Source organism: Cataglyphis hispanica, chromosome 8, assembly GCF_021464435.1.
Source record: "Cataglyphis hispanica isolate Lineage 1 chromosome 8, ULB_Chis1_1.0, whole genome shotgun sequence".
Taxonomy (NCBI): domain Eukaryota; kingdom Metazoa; phylum Arthropoda; class Insecta; order Hymenoptera; family Formicidae; genus Cataglyphis; species Cataglyphis hispanica.
Window position 1 is genome coordinate 5061149 of NC_065961.1, and position 25111 is coordinate 5086259.

General features: G+C 37.3%; 1 long non-coding RNA gene across 1 annotated transcript in view; it reads left to right on the forward strand.

The window, feature by feature from the left end:
• The window catches only part of LOC126851506 (uncharacterized), a 125349-nt gene that overhangs the window by 67816 nt on the left and 32422 nt on the right, over nt 1-25111 (forward strand). The window contains exon 2 of the long non-coding RNA XR_007687678.1: nt 18361-18416. This is a non-coding gene — a long non-coding RNA (uncharacterized LOC126851506). The remainder of the gene's footprint in view (nt 1-18360; nt 18417-25111) is intronic.

Below are 25111 nucleotides of genomic sequence, written 5' to 3' on the forward strand. Positions count from 1 at the left end.
GCGGAAAAATCCACTATTCGATGCGACATTGCGAAATGTCATTTTGTGTGCCAAACCTGTCTTCCCGCGTTACTAAAGTTCCATTCTCTTTGTCTTCCAGAACGGGCACTTTTCAAATACCATGGGATATTGCCAACCGCTCTTATTATTATTCCCTTATCATTATTTCAGTCGTGTTACGACTTTTTGCTAATAATTTCGCGTTCGGCTGTCAATATTATTCAAAGTTTCTCTTCTTCGTCTTTGCCAAGCCGACATACCTGAATTTTTAACGAAAAAAGGATGAAGAAATGCTTTTTGTACTTAAATGTTTTTTGATGTGTAAATTTTAATATAATACAACAAAATCGAGCACCGTAATATTTTTTTTGTCGCTGCTTCCTTTGCTACGCGAATACGTTTGCTTTTTGTAATGCAAAGCGGCATCGAAACGAATAAACAAGTAACTCGTTAAAGTGACGCATGCTGGGATGACAAATATTGTACGTGATGCGTTCACAGAAAAGTTTTCCACGCCATTCCTATTCATGCAGGATCGCCCTCCATGTTCACTTTTCCGTATCTATACGCTGCAGTTCATCGTTTTTTTTCAAATGGGAGCAATTATTTCTAATAGAATAATACGTGAAAGCATAATCCTCTTCGTAATTTCGGAGGAGATTGCAGATTGTGATCTTATTAAAAAAAAAAATGTATAAATTTTCACCGTAAATTTTTACGCGTGTCTAGTACTCTCTAGAGATACGTATTGGATATAAATTGTACTTAATTAAAGGGTGTTTTTTTAGTTTGTTAAATTATTTATCTATATGTAAATTTTTAATTCGGAGGAATATATACTTGTTATGTAATACTATAGTAATTCAATCTAGTTTCATAATCGTTTATTTACGCGTTACTTAATTTCGAAGAAAACTTGGTTAAAGAATTGCAATTTTGTCATACTTAGCAAAACGTTTCACGAAATCTATGCCTCGAGATCTTGACCTCAAAGAATAACGAGAGCCATTCCTTTCAACTCATTTTCTTTCATGGCGCAATTGCAGACGCGGTCCGCTTGTTCCGTTTGCGCATGCAAAAAATAAACAGCTGTAACGAGAACGGGAAAGTTTCTGGCTTGTTGTAGCGCAGCTGGCGTTCTTTAAAGCTCGCAGAGGACAACCTGAAAGCGCTAATTCCGCTTCTTCTTTCCCTTCTCTTATCATCGAGGATCTAACGCTTCTTCACTTAAAGCACGCTAGTTACATTCCTTTCCCAGACTGCATGCATCGTATCACCATAGACCTTTGGCGCTTCGAATAAAATACGCATGCACGCGAAATTTCGTACGTTGCATTATGCACATATGTACGCGAAATTCCCGCGAATAGCAATTCCCGCGGGACGGAGTTGTGTGCGGCGGACGACTTATGCAATTTGTAAATTGACGCGCCAACCATGACGCGTCCTTCTTTCCTCGCGCGGATTCCGCGCGATATCAAGAATTCCGAAGTACGTATTCTGCATAAATATCAGGCACAGACTGTATCTTAAACAGCCGTTTACATTTTCCCTCTCCGTGCGCGCGCGTGTACATACATTCGCGTCTCTGGCTGCCCTATCTCCGGTCTTTTCAACGCATTCGTTTTGCATGCGCTCACTTCTTTTGCATGCAACCGACTTTTTTCTTAAGGATAGACCCAGACTCCGTGAAAGACGCTTTTCCCATCTTGCTGGCCATGCTCTTTAATCGAATTTCCTTTAAAGGAAAAAAGAAAAAATGGAGATATGATTCGTGTGAATTTACTTAATAAAAATATAGATTTGATAGACTCAAAATATACGATGTTTAATTTTCACATGATTTTCGCTAGACTTATTGTTAATTTCATTTCAAGAATGTAAAAAATTATTGGAACTTTTACACGTCGTTTTATTTGTCGAGGAAGGAAAGAACTAAGATTATGGAGGAGAAATATTAAATGACATTTAATATTAAAGATCTTGTCATTCGCGACAGAAGACCCGTCGTATTCATATTCTTCATCTCAGAAAACTTTCAGGCCACAAAAGCACGATGCTCTCTCGACGTTTACAATTTCAATAACAAACGTGCGAACTTGGTAGAAGAAATTTGGTAGAAAAGTGAACGATCGAAAGTAGACGGTGTATCTTTGCGAAAAGTTAAAGATTGCATCGCAACGTGAATGGTAAGCTTTTATTCGCGGAGCAAATTTCGAGATTCGTCGACCCGCGCTCGCTCATCAACGGACGGAGATTACACGTTTTTATTTCTGTGTAAGGAGGATTTGAAACACCCCCGAAATGCGTGACCCGAGCAAGGGAGAATAAAAAAAAAACAGAAAGGAATGGGGAGCCGGAATGATGCATTGTCCCCAGCTATTGTCCCCTTCCTCCTCACCTTCTTCCTCTTCCCTTTCGCGAGGCGTTCTTTCCACTTTCCTGCATCTTTTACGCCCGAATCAGAGAATGCTTCTATCCTAGCATCGTGCTATTGTCACCTCGTAAACAATTTGCTAGTGTATCATCCGGTGGCACAACTGCTCCTCTCTCGGATACGAAGAAAAAAAATTATTAAGCCAAGATTTAAGTTTTTTCTTGCGTAGATTTTCTTGCATACAACTTTCTCGTTTGCGCATAACGATATATAGTTACCGTGATGTATTGATGTATGTATATAGCATATTATCGGCTCAAAGTTTGATCAAAGTTTAATGAGCGCCCGTAGTGTTAATAGTAATTTAATTACGATGTTCAAGTTTAACTTAACAGAAATAGATGCCGCGTTTCAGTGTAATATATCTCAAAATTAGCTGTACTACACATGCCAATGAACGTATTTATTCGAAAAAAATCGTGAATATTAATCTGGAAATTTATCATTTTTATATGCAAATTTTCATGATAATTTGATATCTGATTTGTAAGAACACGTGGAACGTGTCTGATTTTAGACGCGAAACCGCATCGTTTATCTCAGTTGCAATTTCCGCTCGCAATAATTTGGCATCAATTGCGCGCTCCGCTTGTCAGACGCAGCGGTCTGGTCGGAGATGGTAGCATGATCCGCGACGCATAATTCTCCGCTTGATTTTAAGCTAAATTACATTAAACGGAATAAATGGAGCGCCAAAGACACCGCGTTAATTTCATCGTTCGCCCAAGTTACAGCGACATCAGCGAGAGATCTCCTCCTCGAGAGCGCTCGTTCTTCATGTACGTTATATTCGTGCTACGCAGGGCTGAATCTAGTACTATTAAAACGTTCGGATGCTATATCGAGATCTCAACTAGTAGCATCGAGGATGCATTGCCGCGGAAAAATGCGTCTTCGTCAGTAGAAAAATAGATTCTGAGTCGGAATGCACTCCATGTCGATTGACGCGACGCTGAAAAGAAGAATTGAAATTTTCCCAGCGAAAATCCTCTCGAGCGAGTCGCGTCAACTCTTTTCCACACGATCGATGCGCGGATCGTGTATATATTTATATATTTCGTATATGTGCATACACGTGAAAGAGACGGGGAGAAGGAAGGGTCAAAATTTGATCCTCGTGGAAGTCATCTTCCTTTCGAGAATTTTTGACTCTTGTGATGACGTTTTCTCCCAACACTTCTCCTTTTCTCCCAAGCTTCTGCAGAATAACTTTGATAACTTTTTAAATATTTGAACGTCCGTGCTTTTTTCGCGTGAGGTTTTACTCGATACTCGAATGTTTATTCGCACGAAAGTTTTCACAAAAGTCTCTCTCTCTCCACCAATTTCCTCGCGCTTTCGGAAGAGGAGATGAGAGATGCTTTTGTTAATGACGTGAATTGGAAGAGTACTTCCGATGGACTGTTTCTTGCGCCTTTCGCGATTCCCACGTTCAAATAGAATAAAAGTCGACTGAGCTACGCTGATGTCTTTATTTTCATTGAAAATGCACGCGCGATATCTTATGCTAGTATAAATCTCACGCTACATTAAAGCCGATCGCAAACAACGTAACTCTAAAGTAAACGCATGTAAGGAAGAAGCGGAAACAAGAAAGAAAAATAGAAAATTAGGTACGATACCTGACTGAGAAATTATTTTCTTTTTTTATAACAAGTGGGAAACATGTAATATAAATATTTCTTTTACATGCAAAACATACTCTGTAACTTGGATTCAAATTATTGACTACGCAAGGATGAAAATACACAGTTGAAATAAAAGTTGTCGGAGGAAAATATTCCTTCCGTAAAATTAATGATAAAATTTTAAAATTTATAACGTTATTGGCCATTTCTCGGTCTATTCAAAAGTGCATAATCTTTGAATCCATCTTTCCGAATTTTAAAACTCGACAAAACAATTATTGAAACAAGAAAAAGTAAGAAGAAAACTGCCGGCGTGTCAGTTCAAGAGATAAATCTATAATAGAAAATTTGATAAATTTACTGGTATAAGTTAGCGATGGAAAATGAAAAAAAAAAAATAAAGGGGAGACGGAAAATTCAGTTACGCAAATTCAAGCTCGTCGACTATGTAGCGAACGCGAAAACGATGCGGGAAGGAGCATGCATATCCCGTGAGGTTAGCAAAATTTACCATGAAACGCAGCGTGGCTAATAAGCTAAGTATTCACCTCGGAATACCTCGGGCAAAATCGACGAAGGAGAGAGAGAGAGAGAGAGAGAGAAAGGATTCAGATGCATCGCGCGAAATTACAAGTGCTCGCCGCGGCGATGACGTTCGTTACAAACGAGACGCGACTCGCTATTATCGGGAGGCGCTCATCATTTTTCCTACGCTCTCGAGCGCGACTTACGTACGAGTTGCTGGCGGGATGAATAGTCGGCTTGGTGAGGAGGGGGGGGGAGGGGAAATTTCATCGAGCTCCCGGCATAATTCCTATTCGACTAACATCGCAAAGCTTTGCCAGAAAGGGAGAGAAAGAGAGAAAGAAAGAGAGATTCGCCGCTTTTCACCGCTCGTGCTTTACAATCGTGATTCTCTCCGGTGAAGGAAAATTAATGTCATTCACGAATGTATATAGAGCAACAGAATGTGATATGTTGCTGTTTTCATTCTGAAAATAGCACGTATTTTATTTCTAATTTGCAAGCACGCGACGCGCGCGTTCTTGACGAATTTGGCTTACCGACATTTGCTAGAATTTTGTATAATTTTCCTTATATCCTCGATGATGATGCCGTGGCCGTTGCACTAACTTTTTTCTCGGCTTCTTTGTCGTAGATTATATCGTTCCCGAGTAAATTTGCTAAGGATATTACATTTTCATATGCAAACAAGGGGGCGTCGCGCGCCGCTCTGCGCGCGTTTGTCTCAAGCTGGCTTTATTCCGTGGAAAATTTCCTGTTTACAACCTCGCGGGGAAAAAAAGCTGGGTACCCTTTGATCTCGTCGCGTAGCCACGATCTACTTTTCCATGACTTTCCGGTCTCCATACCGGAATTTTCCTTTCTAATTTCATATCGGCGAAAGCGCGCGCCACGCACAGAACGTGCGTTAACAACGAAAAGATCGTCACGAAATTTTATTTTGTACTAATCTGCTCATGCGACATATAATTAACAAAGGACGAAACGGAATAAAGTTTTGTCGCGTAAATTTTAGAAGAAAAACTCCCGTTGATTAAACGCAATTTTCATTAACAGAGCTATGCCGTGCTAGCTCGTATACACGATATCGTATTAATTGGATCTGCAAAGTGTGTCGCTTTAGTAATTATATCCGGTAATTAAAACACGTGCCATAAAATTCGCAGGATTTATCACGAGCGTCCCGTCGATACGCGCTCGATTAATTAGAAGTGATTTCTGTCACAAACATTTTCAACGTAACGAAACGCTCGCCATTTCGTATCGCTTTTGTACGTCAATCGCTCGCATCTCCTTCATCGAGAATTTTCTGTCCATCTTGCCATAAATTTTCTTTAGGAAAATTTTGATTTCTTTACATCCCGGAAGCTTCAAAGAGAATCATGTTCTTGGTCTCAGAGGGATCAGCAGGTATCACACGACGGTCCTTGGAGAGCGATGGGGAGAGACGATGTCTTTGCTCAGATTCAGGAGATAGAAAGACATAGGAAATGGAAACAGCGGCTTCGGCATGATTACGACTATCTAGGAAGGCTCGTAGGCAACATCAGGATGTAGGGTGTAGAGTGCCATTAGAAACGGGTATGGAAAGTAACATTGGGGCGTACACCGGCCGCGCAGTGTTCACGTCAGTGAGTTCCAGACCGGAAAATGTAGTCGCCATTAGCGCTGATACTTTGGCGAAGACGTGGGGGCGTGCCGGGCGTGCATTCGCGGGAGACCGGCTCTTGCGGCGGCAACAAAGCAAGGGAAAATAGGTTCGCCACCGCGTGCGCTTCCCTTGCTTTCGGTTGCGAGTATGCGCCGAGTAGTGCGTATATTACGAGACCGAGACTATCCCCCTTTTGCCGAGAGGTAATTCCGTTTCGCATGACCGCTGCATGTAGTCTGGGAATGGAGAGCTCGCTTTTCGCCGAGTATAAGAGATCGCTTAAGCCAATAGCATGCTAAGCTACGTCGGGCAAATTTGTTAATGAGTAATACAATATCTTCCTTATTAAGTATATTAAATAAATTAATTATATAAACTTCATAATTAAGCATCAAATTAAAATGTTGTAATAAATTGCGATATTAAATAAAGAATACAACGATCTTTTATTTTAGCTATATTTTCACATCCAAATAAAGTTTTCTACATTTTTTAAAATAGTATTTTAAGTAAATTTTATATTTTTGGTAAATTAATGCATAATTATATTAAAGCAAAAAAAAATGTATAAATAAAAATCGACAAATCTTGGGCACTATATGTATTTTAAATGATATTTATAGTCAGTTAATTTAAGACGAATTAGTAGTCATGCAGCGTGAAGTTAAGTCGTTCTTCAAAATATCGCCTTAAATCTCCTTTTGTCGAGCTCGTCTTCAATTATGGCAAGCTTATTTGCTCTGACAACCGAAAAACAAGGTTCCACGGTAGCGTCTTATAGAGATAGCATAGAAACAGATCAGGCTTACTGTTAAACATCAAAGTCATAAGTCTTACATCAAATACTAAACAACAGAAATTAAAAAATCTTCCTCTCCTACATTTATATAATTTTAAAAGACATACAATTCTGATCTCATAAAGAGAGAAACATGTCCGTTTATTCTATAGTAAAAATAATAATAACATATGTAAATAAGTTGACAATTTCACTCCGCAAAGTTTCAAACATGTTAAATGCAAAGATATAGCACTGTATTTTTCGCCCTCTTTTTTTCTTATTTATTAATTATTAAAATCTTATTAAAAATTTTATTCGTTTACTTGTGTATTACATTCTTGTTTATTATTAGACTTGCTTCTCTCTATGTGATATCAGAATTCTACAAATTTTGAAATTCTATAAACGTAGGGGAGGGGGGGGGGACTCTTGAATCTCTATTCAGTCGGAGACATCAGTAGCGGCGGCAGCCTATCTCGCGCAAAGCGTCTCTGCCAGCATTCCTAGCAGCTTAGTCTGTACAGCTTAGTTATCGAGATATACAGTGCCAAACAGAGCTCCAACAACATATATATATATACAAACGGGGAGAGAGAGAGAGAGAGAAATGTCGGCTCGAGAAACACATTCCAGTCAGAGTGAGAGGTGACCCGAGAGTTTCGGATTCCATCGACATTTCCATCGCACGGATAGCTCCGTTCGAGCACTTCGTCGCCCTTGTCGTTGGCGTTGTGTCATCGTTTGTGTCTCGGCCACGACACAACCGCAGAGATGAGAAGGGGCGCGTATCGGAAGGAGCAGGCCTTAAAGGTTCGAGGGAATGACACTCTAGAGCAAAAAGCCGCTGCTGGCAAATAAAGAGATAAAGAAAGAGAGAGAGAGAGAGAGAGAAAGGAAAGCCATCAAGGCCATGCACTAGTTGTGCAATTGGTCGGTTAGTGTTGGCTGTCAGACGCGCCACGCGGAGGAAAAGGTGAGGCGGAAGATGCACCAAAGAAAGTTGCCAAGCGAAACGATTTCAGCTCTTAAAAGTCGTTAATTACTCTGCTCGAGGCAAGGAGACCGTCGAGCGAGAAGAGGCCAAGCTAGAGTTTTACGAGCGTCGACGTAACACGTCCCATCGATCTGTAAAAAAAATTTACAGTCGACGCGAAGCCCGAGGAAACGCGAATAAGCGCGCGCGCGTGCACATACACACGGACGTCATCGATTCGTATACATACGTCAACGAAGTAATCTTCTCATTCTTCGACGCGCTCGTATATGAAGTTACGGCCGCTCGTTGACCGATTTTTCAGTAACGATCAGGCGCGCGCAGCTCGACGCGACGGATGTGTGGCTGACTGTAAACCAGCTACGAAACTTTTTTTTTTCATCTTTTTTTTTTACACCGCTCCCGTTGTAACGTTGTGACGCTTGTTATTTTTCCTTCAACACCCAATCGCAGAGTAATACGCGATTTTACGCGCTAGACAATGCTCTGCGATTTATAGCGCTCATTTGGCGATAATTGTTCATTTTTTAAAATTATATAGAAATTTTACGGAGAATATCTCAGCGATAATTTATCACCAGCATACGTTTTATTTCGCAGATCTTTTATCCTTTTCTCGATTTCGAAGCACTCGAGATTTTTCCGGTGAAAAATCTCGCGAATCTAAATAAATGCTTGCAAAATTACAAGATCCTATTATTCTTCTATGCCCCTTTATCGAGCGATATATACTCGAGTATACACATAAAGGTATGGTCGATGGCTCTCGGGAAATCTTAAGTCTTTTAAAGGCAGAAAGCGCACCCTTTTTAAGGCTCATAGCTTCGACGTTTGACGATCGTTAAAACTTTACAGAATTGTTCGAAACTTTATCAACTGTCGCTTATATATATCTCGGGAGCATCTACTATAACAATATCTGCTATTATTACGAGAATGTATTCGAGCCATCTAACGATTTTACAAAGGAGCTCGTTAGAATGATGAACGTCTGTCATTGAGATCATTTCACTAATTATAACGTAATTCCACCGATGCTCTTTATACTCGCAGGCATAGCGCACAATTTTCATACTTGAGATATCGCGTGCGACTGTATAATTAGGAGCAAACGTGCAGTTAAAGACAATTGGACGCCAGGGATAATTGTAAGAAACTTGTTATAGCTTCCGTTGCGAGGGCGCCGGACTAATAGCGGTATCGTTCCTCAACTATTACGCTTATAATACGGCTGTTTGAGTGAATCTGTCTGTAAACGAGGAGCATCCGGAGACTTATAGAGAAACTTTCCGTCTAAATAGACGAAAAAAATCAATCGCCGAGTGAATTAAAGAGCCGGGAAGAAAAAGCAGTTAGTTCGAAAACGTAAACTTTTCGCTGGCAAGAAGAAAGCTACTGTGTTAAAGTATAACCAATTGAAAGTTTCGCATAATGGAAGAGCTAATTATTTTAAAACGAAAGGAATATTACTGTTTTATAAAAATATAATAATAGAATATTTTTTTTTTCTTTTTTTGATGAAGATAATCGAGTTTTTTTTACAAATTTTATAAAATTTTAATGAAAAAGCGTATTGTATTTGAATACTTTATTTTTATTATTGTAGTTTATATTGGATGCTTCTACACATTTAAATGTAACAGGAATTGAATTTGAAAAAATTCTCTCATCCAAAGGAGGTGAACTATGTCAGTTCACCTTTTGTACGATGTAATCCTTTAAAAGTTATGAGTGAAAACGAGCGAATAGAAAGCCGAAGAAGGACCTATGTAGATGGCGATCAAACGCATCCCGCGAATCCCGGGCACAGCCCGGGACCCATTTACATAGAAAATCGACGTTAAGTCAATTCCCACGAATATGTGATCGGGCGGAAAAACGATCGTCGCCGTCGCCCGGAAGCATTACGCCGATCTCTATATGGTCAAACACGTCAACGAGCTACTGGATGTCATTTCCATAATTATTGCGCTAGCCATTAGGAATTTTCTGCAAACGGAACTCGAAACGCAGATACACGCGTTATCGAGATATATACATTTTAGCAAGCGATGGCGATGACGACATCCTCGGCGTTTTTTATTATTTAACTCTCCGCCACCCAAAGATTCTCTTTAACATTTATATCCTTCTTATTCTCATTCAACTCAATGATTCCCGATCGATATCGTCCGATCTTGTGAAATACCGAGAACGGTGAATGTGTGCGGATTCGGTCGATTCTATGAGCTGCTTGTAGCCCGCGCCAGGCCCGGTTACCGGCATTCGCTCAGATGCATGTCCCCTTCCTCTCGAATACTCGACCCCGGATATTTGCATAGCCACGTGTATTTCGCCCTGAAAGAGCTTTCCGTCCGACTGATCCTTGCCGTCTCCCGACCACCGACGTCTTTTCCCCCCGTTCGTATCCGCGATGATGAAATCTTCCGTTACTGCGCCGTAAAAGCGAAATGAAACTATCGAATTTTTTCGCGCCCGGATGCGAGAAAGGAAGAGAAGGAGCTAAAGCCGAAGCTAGTTCGTCGTTGTCGTCGGTTGCGTCGGATACGTATTCTTTCTTCCTTCCCCCCCGAGATGCAATCTCGCATACGCCTCTCATGAATTCCACCTTTGCCTTCGTTGCGCGAGATTGTTTTAAACGCAAACACGGTACATGTCGCGTACGAAGTATAATGCCGGAGTTACAATGTCGGCTTATTCGAAACCAAAATTTGTGAATCTTGTGTTTCCCTCACACACGCCGCATATAAGTCATCTTTTGTGTCGCGTTGTATGTCCTTCTTGACATTCTATACAAAGAGAATGAAACTGACTGTACGCCATTCTTTTTTATTTTCTCATTTGTGTTACATATATTACGATTTTTATTTTCTCATTTCTCCACTTTTATTTTCCCATTTGTCGATTTTTCTTATTTATCGATATACATTATCGATTAACATATGAATAATTTTTATATAGAAAGTTAATACGATATTTTTTTTGCAATATAACATGATATTTCAAATCGATATCTTCTTTAATTTGATCTGTATTTATCGTTGTGTTACTCTCTTTAATCTAAATGTCAAGTTTAAAACTGTTTTACAGGAGATTCCTAAAATGTACGTTTAATATAAATTTATTATTCATAGAGTTTTCTTCGAAAAAATTCAAATGTCAAGTGGTGCTAAGATTAAAATAGAAGTGCTCTTTATTTTAAATGTGAAAAGTCCAGTAATTGCCCTTTTCGTTTTTATTTTGCGCAACTGAATGTACATACTGTGATCTTCATTTATATCCCTTTATCCTGAGATGCTGATGTTACATCGTCATAGTCGTCGTTACCGCCAGACAGTCGAAAGCACTGAACTCGCATTTGAATTTTAAACGATATTCGTCGATCCTCGAGGATCAATTGTTGGCCTCTTGATGACCTCTCGTCCGCATTAAGTTGAACAATTCTCGAAAAGATGAATTTCTTTCTCAAGCTATTCGTACATTTCCTTTTTTTTTTTTACATTAATCCTTTCAATTTGAAATCTTTTTTATACAATAAAATTACATATATATTATTCAATCAACATATCTCTATCGATAAAACGATATCACGCTCGTTCAATTAATAGTAGTCATAAAATATAGTAATAATAGGATTATATATTTTATAAAAAGTCAAATAACGAGATGAAATAAAATTGACAATTTAACATGACGTTTATTAAATTATACGGATATTGTAACTAGCTTTTTGATTTTTGTATTGTTTTCAAGTACGATATATGGCCTTTCGATTGACGGTGCATAATCATAACTATCATCCTCCCTTTTTAGTTTAGACGAGATCTTTCTATTTCGGACATTGAGACGCACGGCGAGCCAAAATCCTGAAATTCGGAACGCATTTGCGGTTAGTCAGCCGTAATATAATTAGGATGAAGCATCGTGTTCCACTATTGAGAATCATGATTTTCGAACTGGATATGCATCCCTGATGAATGCGTTCATATCCCGCACGTTAATTAACCTGCTCGACCAGCCGGCGGCTGTCTTGTAATTTTGCAAAACACGTGCTCTTAATTATTAAGCGACTAATCTCGTGGAAACTCGTCGTTAATTAACATACTATTATCTAGATTGCTGGATGTGAGATTGTTGGAGCGATTTAATTTTTACACGACTCATACAGAGTACTGGTCCGCTACAATGTTACACACTAACCTCTGTTGCCTTATGCTTACACGAGTTATGTAAATCTAAAATACCTGAATATTGACGTAGCTTGTAAAAAAATTTCGTGTTAAATTTTTTTATCTTAAAACTATACGAAACAAAATTATACAAATTGTTATAAAAACACGTGACTTTATTTTAAAAATAATTCGCGGCATAATAATGCGTGTAATCTTTATCTTAAAGAAAAAGTGCAATAAATGAAGAGACTACAAATTTTCTCAAAAAAAAAAAAATAACATTCCGAGAGGGAACTGACAATGAGAAGAGGGAATATAAATCGCGCTGATGTTTCCGCGAGCACCTAACTATCGGCCATTCATTACGACAGCCGCTTCAGTGGCTCGGAGCCGAACTGGCGTTCCCGCAATTCATACTGTGTGACATGATGCTTGATAACAAAGGAGGCCGGGGGATCTTTCTCCTTATTAATAGACGACCGAGTCTACCATAACTAAGGGTGGAATAGTTAAAAACCACCCACTCTTACCGCTAAACGAAGACCGAGAATAATGTATGACGAAGGGTTGTTCTCTGGCTTTAAGCTTGTGCTCGATCCCGGAGGAAGGAAAGCGGCAGTGCAATAATTAGTAGTGCATTAGTAGTCGCACAATGACGTGTGTGTGTGTGTGTGTATGCGCGTGCGTTAATGCCGAACTTGTCATTAGCACATGAATCATCGACGGATGACGCGATTAATTATGACACTAGAAAGCACTACGATTAATCTCTTCGAATTTCGCTGTTTGGTCCGCGCGCGACGCGTTACTCACACATGCGACAGAGAAAGAAGGGCACTTCCGTTTTTTTATGACGCTTTTGCGACACGTTATGATCGATTGTGACGCATCACGTTCATCAACTGCGAAAAGAGGTCGGCACATATTGACTTTGCTCACTTCGAATCGCTTTTTGACATCACACTTTGAGCTCTGATCATGCTTATCTTCCAACTGTGATCTCCACTTTAATGCTCCACTAGACTTACACGTACCGCGCAATTAAATTAATTCTCCACTCCTGCGAATGTAATATGATCTTTCGAAGCGATAAGTAATCTTTGTTATTAATTAATTAGACTACTCTAGTTTGAACGCAATTAATTATAAATGATATGTCAAAAAGTTTTTGTATAATTTATATGATATTACGTTGCAGAATTAATGCAACATATCGATAAAAAAGAAAAATCTTTTTTCGCCTTTTATGAATAAGTATCGTACATCTATGCACACACGCACACATACAGTACAATGGAGTTGTTCGCCGACCCTAAAAGTAATTTGCCAGGAAAGATATAGTACACGTGATTTGTCGAGTCAGTCCGCTCGTTTATATAAACACGGAGCATTGTGGGAAGCGGTACTTTCTCAGCGTCGCTCTTTCGCCGAAGACTTACGACCCATCCGACTATCGCGACGGCCGTTTATCTCGCAATCGGCCACCGGCAAAAATATCAGCCACTGACGAAGATAAAAATAAGGACTCGACTATGGAGAGAAACTCACCTGCTACACTCATCGCCACCCGCCAAGAGACCTCGCTCTCCTCCGCGCACGTAGCACTAACTGATAACAGGCGTTCGTGAATCGCTGCTCACTCATCACTTGTCAAACACGCCGGTCCCCCATACGGAGCGCTCACAACACTTGTTAATCGTGTCCTTTATCATCCCGGATGCGAGAACGAGTCGCGCTCGAGAGCGAAATCGTCGGCAATACTACTCGCGAGCAAAATCCATTGGCGATTGATCCTGGCTCTTGCCCACAGCGGGATGCCGCGAACCCCGAGAAAGGATAACGAAAGGGAGAGAGGAAGAGAGAGAGAGAGATAGAGAGTGCGAGAGAGAGAGAGAGAGAATAGATGATAGTCGCGCGCGCGGCAAAGGCGCGTGCGGTCCGGACGCGGAACGTGAATGCCGCTTGGTAGAAGTGACTGAACCTCCGCCAGGCCGGCGGAGCGCGCGCAGGTCCTACAGAACGTCCTACGTCGAGCTCCGGCGGCAGAGCCACGGACAGGTTACTCGTCTCGCTCGGCGAGGCAAAATATCACCGCCATACAACAATCCTGCATACAAGTGTCTCTGACAATCCGTCGCTTAAGGATGTATGTGTCATATGTCAAAAAATTGACAAAAGCATGAAAATTTTATACACTGTTTTATCTATTTCTTTTGAATATCTGTTGAACAAAATTTGAGCACAATTTTCTTCATGATTTGGAAATTATTTAAGTTTAAAGTTGGTATTGATTCTTATGGAAAATATCGCGTATTGTAGAACTTATTGACAAATTTGAGAAGGAAAAAACATTGGCAATAAAATATTGCATTTTTATTGTATAAAATACGAAAATACTTTATAATACATATTTATACATATAATGTGTATTTAAGATTAAATGTTATTTTCATATCTTATGCAATATAATTGAAATGAATTGTAAAAAGAAATTTCTCTCATTTCATTCAAAGTTGAATTCTATATTGAAGCAAAAACGACGTTGAACGTTTATTGAATAAAGTTAATACAAAATGAGTTAAAAATAAAAATATGTAACAATTAAGAATGACGTTAATAACGTAATGACGTAAAAGAGTCTCTTATATAAGGGTGTGGAAACCGTATGTAAAGGAGCGATAAGATATACAATTATAATGGAATTTCTAATGAACATATATTAATTGATAAATCTGAAAAAAATTTAATTATGTAATTGATTTTGTGACGATAATTACGTTGAAAATAATAAGGGATTAAACTCTGCTCTTTCTAGATAAGGACTTATAAAATAGTTTCTGTTGCAGAATTTCAGTTTATGAAATTTCAATTTAATTAATTATTGCATATAACAAATTGATGACAAATGTTACGGTTGACGTTCGACGTAATAACGAATATCACGCAATGGAGAGAAGTTCGTTCGGCGTACATTTCACGAAACCCATCCTGATACCAACTACCTCCCTTTCCCCGGCACTTTGGCGTCGAAAGCGGTTTCTATAAAATATTGCAGGTAACGCTGCCATTTTTCTGGACATCCAATTATATCCAGCACGCATTCGCCGCGAGATTTTCGTGCTCTCCGTGATTATCGCGTTTCTACGAACGTTCTGAAAAAACTCCTCGCAATTAGTCAGTCGATCGATATCGCGATTGCCGCCCATTTGCAAAGATATGAAAACAAATTCGCGCTGGTGCGTTAGAAAAAAAAAAAGTATAAAAAAAATCAACAAACAAAAAAACAACCAAAAAAAAACCAAAAAAAGAAAAAAGTTATCGTCCAACAATCTGCAGTGTTCGATGTGCTTATATATTCGGAAGTGTGTTCGCGAAACGCTGCCTCGCTGTGTAAATTTCGCATAAATAAATTAAACGTTTCGAATTGGTTCATTTATTCACGTGTATATTCCCCCCCCCCTCCTCCTCCTCCTCCTCCTCCTCCCCTCCTGCTTTTCCCGTAAAACTCTCGAGGAGCTTATTACTGGCTAATACTACTTTGCTTCTTATTTATGGCCGGACAACGGCGCGCACCGCGCTCGTGTAATACGTGTGGCTTGCGAATATCGAGTTGCAGCGATTCACCATGCATAATATTAGCACGATATTATAGTTCCGTCGTGGATTACGGGAGGGACCGAGTCGAATACCAAATAAGGATTTTACGACTGTCTAGGAAATCCGTGATTAGGTTCTCAACTATGCGAGCTGAGTCGTGCGATGTAACCATCACTTGCACGCGCTCGAGCATTCGCGTAGCTCATCGACATGCTGGTGGTTTCCTATCCGAATACATTGATCCAAGATGAAGCTCCTATTGTTTTAGTGGGGGATATATTATAAACTGAAAGAGTATATATAATGCTTAAACTTCGCTATACGCCAACATTGCTGAATCTGTTTCTAAAGTATAAAGCACGTCATCGGGAGAGAGAATATTTTGTATATATCCTGCGTCTGGGTCATGTATATACGTTTTTATTACATCTATTACTATATCCGACTGTTGAATTAAAAGTTAATCGAGTCGGAAGTAAATTACGTTAAATCGCTGGTGAATTTCTTTTGTGGCAAAACCAGAGACGAGCTTGTAAAAATGGTAAAGTCTTTATTCCTGCAATTTGTTCGTGGCATACGCGTACCGTTCGCATTTAGATTCCGTGCCAGAATTCACTTTGCGAGTCTCATTCCATGTTCTTTACTTCCGTCCAAAGTAAAATAGGGAGAAAAGGAATTTACAAAATTCACCCGACCACGAGACTATTGTTCGTTGAGGCCGTTTCATCACACGCGGCTTATTGATGCAAGATATAAAAAAAATGAAATCCATTTAGTAACGCGAATAAATCAGCCATTTATCTTTGATACGCATATGTTTTTTTAATTAATGTACATGTTTTAATTATGTTTTAATAATTATTCTGCTTATTATTCTAATTTACATTGACATAATACAATGTTGAAACTTGGGAAAGTCATATTAAATATAAATGTTAATAGAAATATAAACTAAGTTTTAAAAATATTAACACTTAATATCTTGTATACATATTTATTATGTATTTATTATATATTTTATTTTATTATATATTATATATTTGTTTAATTTATTTCATCAATATACATAAATTTACTGTGATGTTATAAATTAATTCTTACATTAATACATTTTCTGAAATATAAAGGTTCGAGACACACACAAAGAATGAAAGGTTTCGCCACGTCGCGGAATACGAGCGGGAGAATATTCTCAATTTCGTACGCTGTAAGAGTATGGCTCGTATGAAAATTTCAATAGTCGTTCTGTCTGATAATTGGACAGCTGAGCATTTCGCGCGAAAATCACCCAGAAATTGCAGAGGATACGGCATCATCTTACATTCCGTCGATTACGTTTGCGCGCGAGGGTTATTTCAGCCACTGTTTATTGGATTTTCGTCAAGTTCGGATTTATTTAATCAAATTATTTTGTTGAATGTCAAGCAAATTTCGCCGCGATTAAACGGTTTCCTTGGGACAGTTTCGGAATCGCGTTTATCGATTCGCGTCCGCGCGTTTACGTTCCTTTGCGGTATGATTTATTAATGCACGTACCAACGCGAAGTGTTTTGCATGATACTTCGTCTCAATTAACGTCATCCGCTTTCGCAGTAGCCGCTTTAAAAGTGATCGAAATAGGCAGTCACTTAGTTTTATCAAAAAAATGAAACATTTGGTAGCATTAATTAGGACATTTTTATAAAATACCATTTGGAAGTAAAGAAAGAAGCGTATCGATAAAAGTTTCAAGTATGCATCATGCGTGATGCTAAAAAAAAATGTGTATGCCTGGGTAATAAAATTGAGATCCTTATTGAAAGAGGACAATCATTATCGCACATCGTCGGAACACGCGACGGCACTCTAATGATTTTACGTATGTCGTCGACTCACAGGTTTCGCATGCTTCGCGCGTGTCGCAATTAAAACGTAACGATCCCTCGTGGCGCGCATAAAGATTCGACCGGACGTGTCATGTCTGCTGTCGATAATGTCATCTGTTTTAGTTTCCGGAACGAAAGGAATGGAATGAAAGAAATCCGTCTGTGAGCGCCTCGTGTAACGATTACAAATACACAGAGAGTATAATCCATTTCTATCGGCGTAAATTTTAATAATATAGTCTCTCATTTGCAAGATTGGATAAATTAATTTTTCTTTTAACTGAATTAAGTTTAAAGTTAATGATGCAAAAATTAATTAAATTTACATTAAAATCTTTAAACTGAAGTTTAGGTAAAAAATTTACTTAAACAAAAATTAATTTAGTTAAAATTAAGTTAAAAAATTAACTTATTAAACTATATGTTTTTCGCATAATTAATCTTTTAAATTTTAATTGTACATTTTAAATTAAGATGATATAATAAAAAGGTAGTGTTTTATAAAAAAAAGATAATATATATTTTTATATATAATGATAATAATACACATTCTTTAAATATACTATAGTTATGTAATAGAGATATTATAGTGTTTAAAAACAAAATTATTAATAAGGACTTTGGTTAGAACTTTTTCGTTTAATTTAAATTCTACCTGCACACGTGTCTTTTATTTTAGAATTTTAATAGAAAAATAATATTTTTTACAGATATTTCTGAAAGGGAAGGGAACGGGAAGGCGCCCTGTAATGTCGTCCTGTGCGGGGTAAGAATTTAACAATTTTATTAAATAAATTGAAGGAAAATGCTTATTTTATACAAAATTTAAGTTTTAATGTTTTTAATAATTATACAATGTGTATGTGTAAAAAGAAGTTTGACTATAAACTGTGGGGAAAAGTTTAAAGACGCAAAGAGATGGTTGTTTACAAAAGTTTAAGAACTACTTATGAAAACCTACTTATGAAAAGCTACTCATATCTCATTTAAAATAAGCATTATCGAGATAATTTCGCAAGGAAACAGCGCAAGCTTTTTGTTTAAATTTACGATAATGACCGCGTGCGCAGAATATGTGCCACGTCTTTGCAATAAATGTCACACTTTCGAATACTTTCACTTGCGCAGACGGCACTGGCTTATTTACGATTTAGTTGCGCCGATAATTCGTCATGCTACGCCATGCAGCGCAAGTCTGCGAGCGAACAATTAAAACGATTTTGCTCGCGTGTCTGCAAGCGCAGCAGTTGTGCAGCGCAATCATTGTCGCGCTCACCCACGGCTAAATTGCAAGTCGCTATTCCGGGAGATGCATTCTGGCTGAATTCGACTGCAGTATTCGCGGCGCGGGACTTTCGACACGATCCACCGATTTTGCCGTGCGCTGCAATTACATACGAAGCGGTTGACGATACGACGGCCCGTCCCGAGCATACCGGGGCACGACACGAGGACGGTCGAAACGGGGGGCGGTGGCGGTGATCGCCACTTTTCGAATTATTATTACGTGCCTGCCTTTAGCCCGAGAATACTCGTGACACGTGCGCTCGTTGCGCTCGAAACACGTGCGACCTACTACTACCCACCATTTACTTACTTGCACGGACCGATGATGGCGAAGGTCTGCTACGTCGCTCAAAACAAACAAAATTTTCACTCGTTATTCCCGTTATAAATATCGGCTCGGTCGGAAATTCCGATCTCAGCTTAGTATACATATAATGACAAATTCTTGGAATTTATCTTAAAAAATTATGTTGTATATTTTTGCAGATCTCTAATATTTTGCAATTTTCTTTGCGGGATTTTAATGCGAAAAATCACGTGATTAAATATGCGCTTCAAACGGATTTTGCTGATATTCGAAATTTGGATATAAATACTCTCTATAACTGTTTAATCTGATAATCATGAACGTGATTATTTTATCGATGAAGAATGGAATGACGCGATTATTTTATCGATGAAGAATGGAATACATAGACGCTCTAATTATGTATTTGATAGGTAAAAATCACAATAATTGATGATGGCAACAAATAAATACACTCGAGTGGGAGGTGACTTGAATGAAACGTGGCAACAAATGCAATGTAATAATAATTATTAATGTTTATTACCGCTTTTGAATTAATAAATTGGTAAACGGATTTATGAAATATTAAAAAAAGACATTATGACATAATGGGGTAAAGCCACTTTTGACATGCGTAATAATATAACGCGTATAAATGTATGGCGCGCATTGTTCGTCGGACGCGCACTTGACACCTCTCGACGTAACGATAAACGAGAACGATTATTGAATCCCGAATCAATGATTAATTTCGCTTGTAAATGAAGATATACGCCGCTCTCCCGATGCATTATGTATTAACATTATCCGACGTGAGATACGAACAAAAACACGTTCTGGCTCTCTGACGAGCGCGCGGGATCGGGGTAATAATGTTATCGATGCGAGCGGCAATCCAAGCGCACGGCGCGCTTTTATATTATGGTTTATATAAAGCGACGAATTTCGAGCAATACGAACAACAGTGCGACGGAAACAATTCGGCCGCCGTGCCATTAATGTTGCCGTTTTTCAATTTATTACAGAATGATCTTCTCTCGCGTACGATAACGTATACATCGACGAAGTACTAGCGTTCAGACGCGCGTTATTCTACCGTGTTCATATATCTATCTGCGAATGAATGCAATGCTAATGCGACGCATTCATTTGTACATTCGTTTCGGAGAACAAACAACTCCACGTGCGCGGCTACAGCTGACTGTTATCATTTAAACGCTCATTTACCGATAAGGATTAATAATTAATTTAAGACTTATAGTTACGCGCGATGCATCGCTCGCATCATGAAGCATCGATAAATCCACTCGGTGTGTTGATTCTATTGGCGGGGCGGGACGTCGATACAATCTTATTTAATCGCTCGTTCGTTTTCATCACACACACATATTATTCCCGTATATGAGAGGCAAAATGGAATTTCTCTCTCTCTCTCTCTCTCTCTCTCTCTTTTCACGCGATACCCCGAAGTCAGAATGAATGCAACGCGGAAACGCGCGCGTATGACAAAGGGCATTTTATAACAAAATCCGGTACGCTGTTTTTTCACGGTTATGGATACAAAATGTATGATAACAGAGCGGCCGGTGCTCGTTATTTCAAATTCCCTCGAAATTCGCGATTAATCGATTACACGTATTTGCGGATAAACGATATAAATAGCATCGCAAGAGAAATAAAGTAACATCAATTAATACGTATTGCAGTTTATTAAATGTTTTATTGAAAATATATTTTTTTTTTCATACTATTTATATTTATATTGTTTATCCGAAGTGTATCGAAACTCAAGAGGAACATCACATCGATGCAAAACATCGAATAAGACATAATTAATTTATTATACTACTATTTATTATATATTACGCGTGTTTTTTATTACGCATCTTTTTGCCCTCGAATCAACGCATTAAAATTAATAATCGGCGACTTGAAATTAAACCGCGCTTTCGATCGCATCGTTTTATAATATTTGATAGTGCAATTCGCGAAAACGGACATCTCGTTCTCGTTGTGGGAGGGAGGGAGGCGGGGGGGAGTACTTACGCTTTTTTGCGAGGGACGAATTTTGCCGGCAAATATTTACCGCGCGCCGAATACCTGATGGCCGCAACACAACATACCATCATCGTCGTCCTTGTCCTCGAGACAATATACACACGTATACATGTACACGCATGCGGTATTTCGGCGATGCAGCGCGCCAAGCATGCTCCCCGAGCATGCAGTTATGCGAAAGCCGAAAAATCGTGTTCGCAGCTCGGCGCGTCTAATGTGTCGCTGACACGATTTCTGCCGCGACGACGAGGATTTCCAGTATGCATATGCGTCCCCAGAAGCAGAAAGCTCTTACAAATTTTTGCGAAAATGTATACACAAACTTGGAATTTTACTTTGGCTTCAAAATAACATTTACGGTCTCCCACCATATACCCCGTAGACAGCAAGTAACCTGTATTATTATTATATTTATTTAAGGGGAATACCCGTTTGAAATCTCGTAAAATGAGTAGTATACTATAAAATGAGTAGTGTTTATTAGATTATTTTACGATGCAACGACTTGATAAAAATTTTTAATTTTTTTACAATATTATTAACCACTTAAAACAAAAAATGTCAGTTTAACATTTATTTATTTTTTTTTTTTTAATTTATGCGAATATTTGCAGAGCTCCTCCAATTTTATGAAGGGCATAAAAACAATTGGTTTATTTTATTATTTCATATCTGAAATAATAAAGTACAAGTTTTTTTTTATTAAATATATTAATAGTTATCTGCTATCCTTTTCTTCATAATAAAAAAATTTGTGTAACGCCTAAAGAGTGTTTTTGAGTCGCATTAATCTTATGTTGTTACTAGAAGATTTTCGTGATCAAGATTATATTAACTGTTTTCAAAAATATTAATATAACAAATATATAATCGCGAGCCCAATCGCGTGTCCTAACCGCGTGTCCTGATAGAATAAACCGTATGTTGCTTCCGTTGGGCCAGTTGGACCTACCTTTCGTTGATCCTGGCCAAATTGATCCTGGCTACATCTAGCCAGAGATGTAATTTCGATCTCTATCGGAGATCAATGAAGGAGAAAAATTCCTTCCGTTGCTGGCTAATTATCATCGCCGGTGCACGAGCGAATTTTATGCTCATTTATTGTAAGATATCACGACAGTTTGTCATCACATTAATTAATCTAAATGCCAAGTTATCAATCACAATTAATTGATTGAATTAATAATATATAACCTTATTATAATATGCAATATATAATAATATGTAGTTTATATAAAAATAAAATTTAATAATACATTTATGTGTCTTATACGTATAATTTAATAGATCGATAATTTGGCTTTACATCAATTAAAACAAAGTTTTTATTGATATGATAATATAGATGGATGGGCTATAAAAAATGTGGATAAAATTGGCGCAATATAAAAATTAGTTATTACTATTTTATATAATTAATAAAATCGCCTTCTTCATTAGACATATGAAATAAAATTTATCAATTAAAAAAAATATCTTATATTCTTTTCAAATTTTTCTTTTAATTTATACTTTGAATTATATCTGTGTAATATGTTTTATAAATTTAAAAAAATTTATTTGAAAATTATTTAATTTATTTAATAGCCAGCCCATCCATTTTGAGGCAACGAATCTATCTACAATCTACATTTGCAATCTACATCTACAATATCTACGGATCCGTCACCTCAAAATAAAATAAAATAAAATTTATCACTCACCGGCTCACTGATGCGCAACAGTGGAGATTTGGTCTTGAGACTACGTTGTCTGCAACACACAAATATAAAATCCAAATTATAGCAACGCTTAAAATAATTAAATTTAAAATAAAATAAAATAATTAAACTATTTCAAGAAATTATTATTGTACGCATCGAATTTTATATCCGATGCGTATAATAATAAAAAGGCATATAAATATGGAATAATTTTATAAATTCTAAAAAAGAAAACTATTTTTTTAATTAAAAAATTATATATTTTATATATTTATAGTATGAGTCTCTCTTGTTTAAACTATGTTCAAATAATGATCGAATCGAATTAATGCATATATGAGATTTATAATTAATATATAAATAATAATACTCACCCTTGGGTTGCTCCGCCGGTGCAGGATGCCTCTCCTAGGCTGCCTCCTCCTCTTAGGATGTTAGGATCGCTACGTTGATCTGTAACATATAGGAGATACAAATTGTAGTAACGCTTAAAATAATGAATTTTTTAAAAAAATTTATTGTACGCATTGAATTTTATATTCAATGCATATAATAATAAACAGAATAATTAAACAATTCTATAAATTTTGAAAAAAATTACTAATAAGTAGAAACTTTTACAAGATTATAGCTTCTATTAAATATTATTAAATATCTTTCTCTAATTTTCCCTTATTTAAATCATATGAATAAAAAATCAAATTATAAAATATACAGAATGTATATAAAATATACAAATATAAAATATACAGAAATTACTAACCATAGGATTGCTCCACCGATGCCTCTCCTAGGCCTCCTCTTCCTCTCAGGTTGATTCATACACACGATATTTTAAAGAGACGCACTACAGCACTTTTATTAAAAGAAACTTTCGCACTTGTACGCGCGATACTTTGTGCGATACTCCCGCACTTTCGAATTTCGGCAGGATCGAAATTGTAAATCGTAACAATAAGCGCGCTAATGTTTGCACTGTCAAGCCCAAGTACCAGGTTACTGACGCAGCCAAAAATATATTGTGTACTATGACGTATATACGGAATAATAAATTATACAAATATTTTTAATTGTAGCTAAATTATTTAATAAATGATTAATCGCGAAACTTGTTAATTACTCCGACTTGCATTTTGATTGTTTTATTATATGTTCTCAATCCGAATCCATATTTAAATCGAAAAGTCAAGCGCAAAAGCACCGGACTAAATATAATTAAACTTTAAGTAATTTAAATTAATTTTTAAAGAAATATTTATTGCTTATAAAGAAGGAGAAAGATCGCGATAAACCAATAATTTTGATCGATATCACTTCTTGATTATATGTATATACATCATACGCAAAATACGCGCCTCGAGATTTTTCCTTACGATATAATGATATATTAATTAAAGTATTATGTAATAGATAATTAGTATTTAGTATCATGTCATGTTATTTTCCGATATTTGTCACGATCGTATTTAGAAAAGGAATTTAACGGAGTGTCTCACGCTCTATCACTTTACTGCTCGAGTGTCGCTATGCGAATGATAACATTACAACTCTATTCAAATATCTCCGAATGAATAATAACAAAGCCGTGATACGTAAACAATAGCGCGCCAATGTTAACGTCGCCAAGACCGAATAGTTTGGTATTGTTAATTCGCTGTCCAAATATTTTACGTGTTATAAAAATATTTACGTATTATAAAATATATATGCGAAATATTAAATTATATAAGTATTTTAAATTTTATAGATTAATTATTAAACGAGTAATGTATCACGGAGCTTAACTTATTGTTATGTTAATTATTCGGATCTGCGATTCGATTATTTTATTGTCCATTCTCAATCCGAATCATATTTAAATCGTCGAAAAGTCAAACGATAAAACATCGGACGAAATATAATTGAACTTGAAGTATTTTTAAAGAAATAATTATTTCTTATAAACTGAAGGAAAGATTTCGACAAATCAATAATTTACAAATTTAATTTCTGTCACATTGATTTTTGATTAAATGTGTATTACGCGAAATATTATTTAAGATATATAAAAAATAATTAATTATTTATAATATTAATTATTTATAATATAATAAATCATTTTCCGATGTTTGTCGCGATTGTATT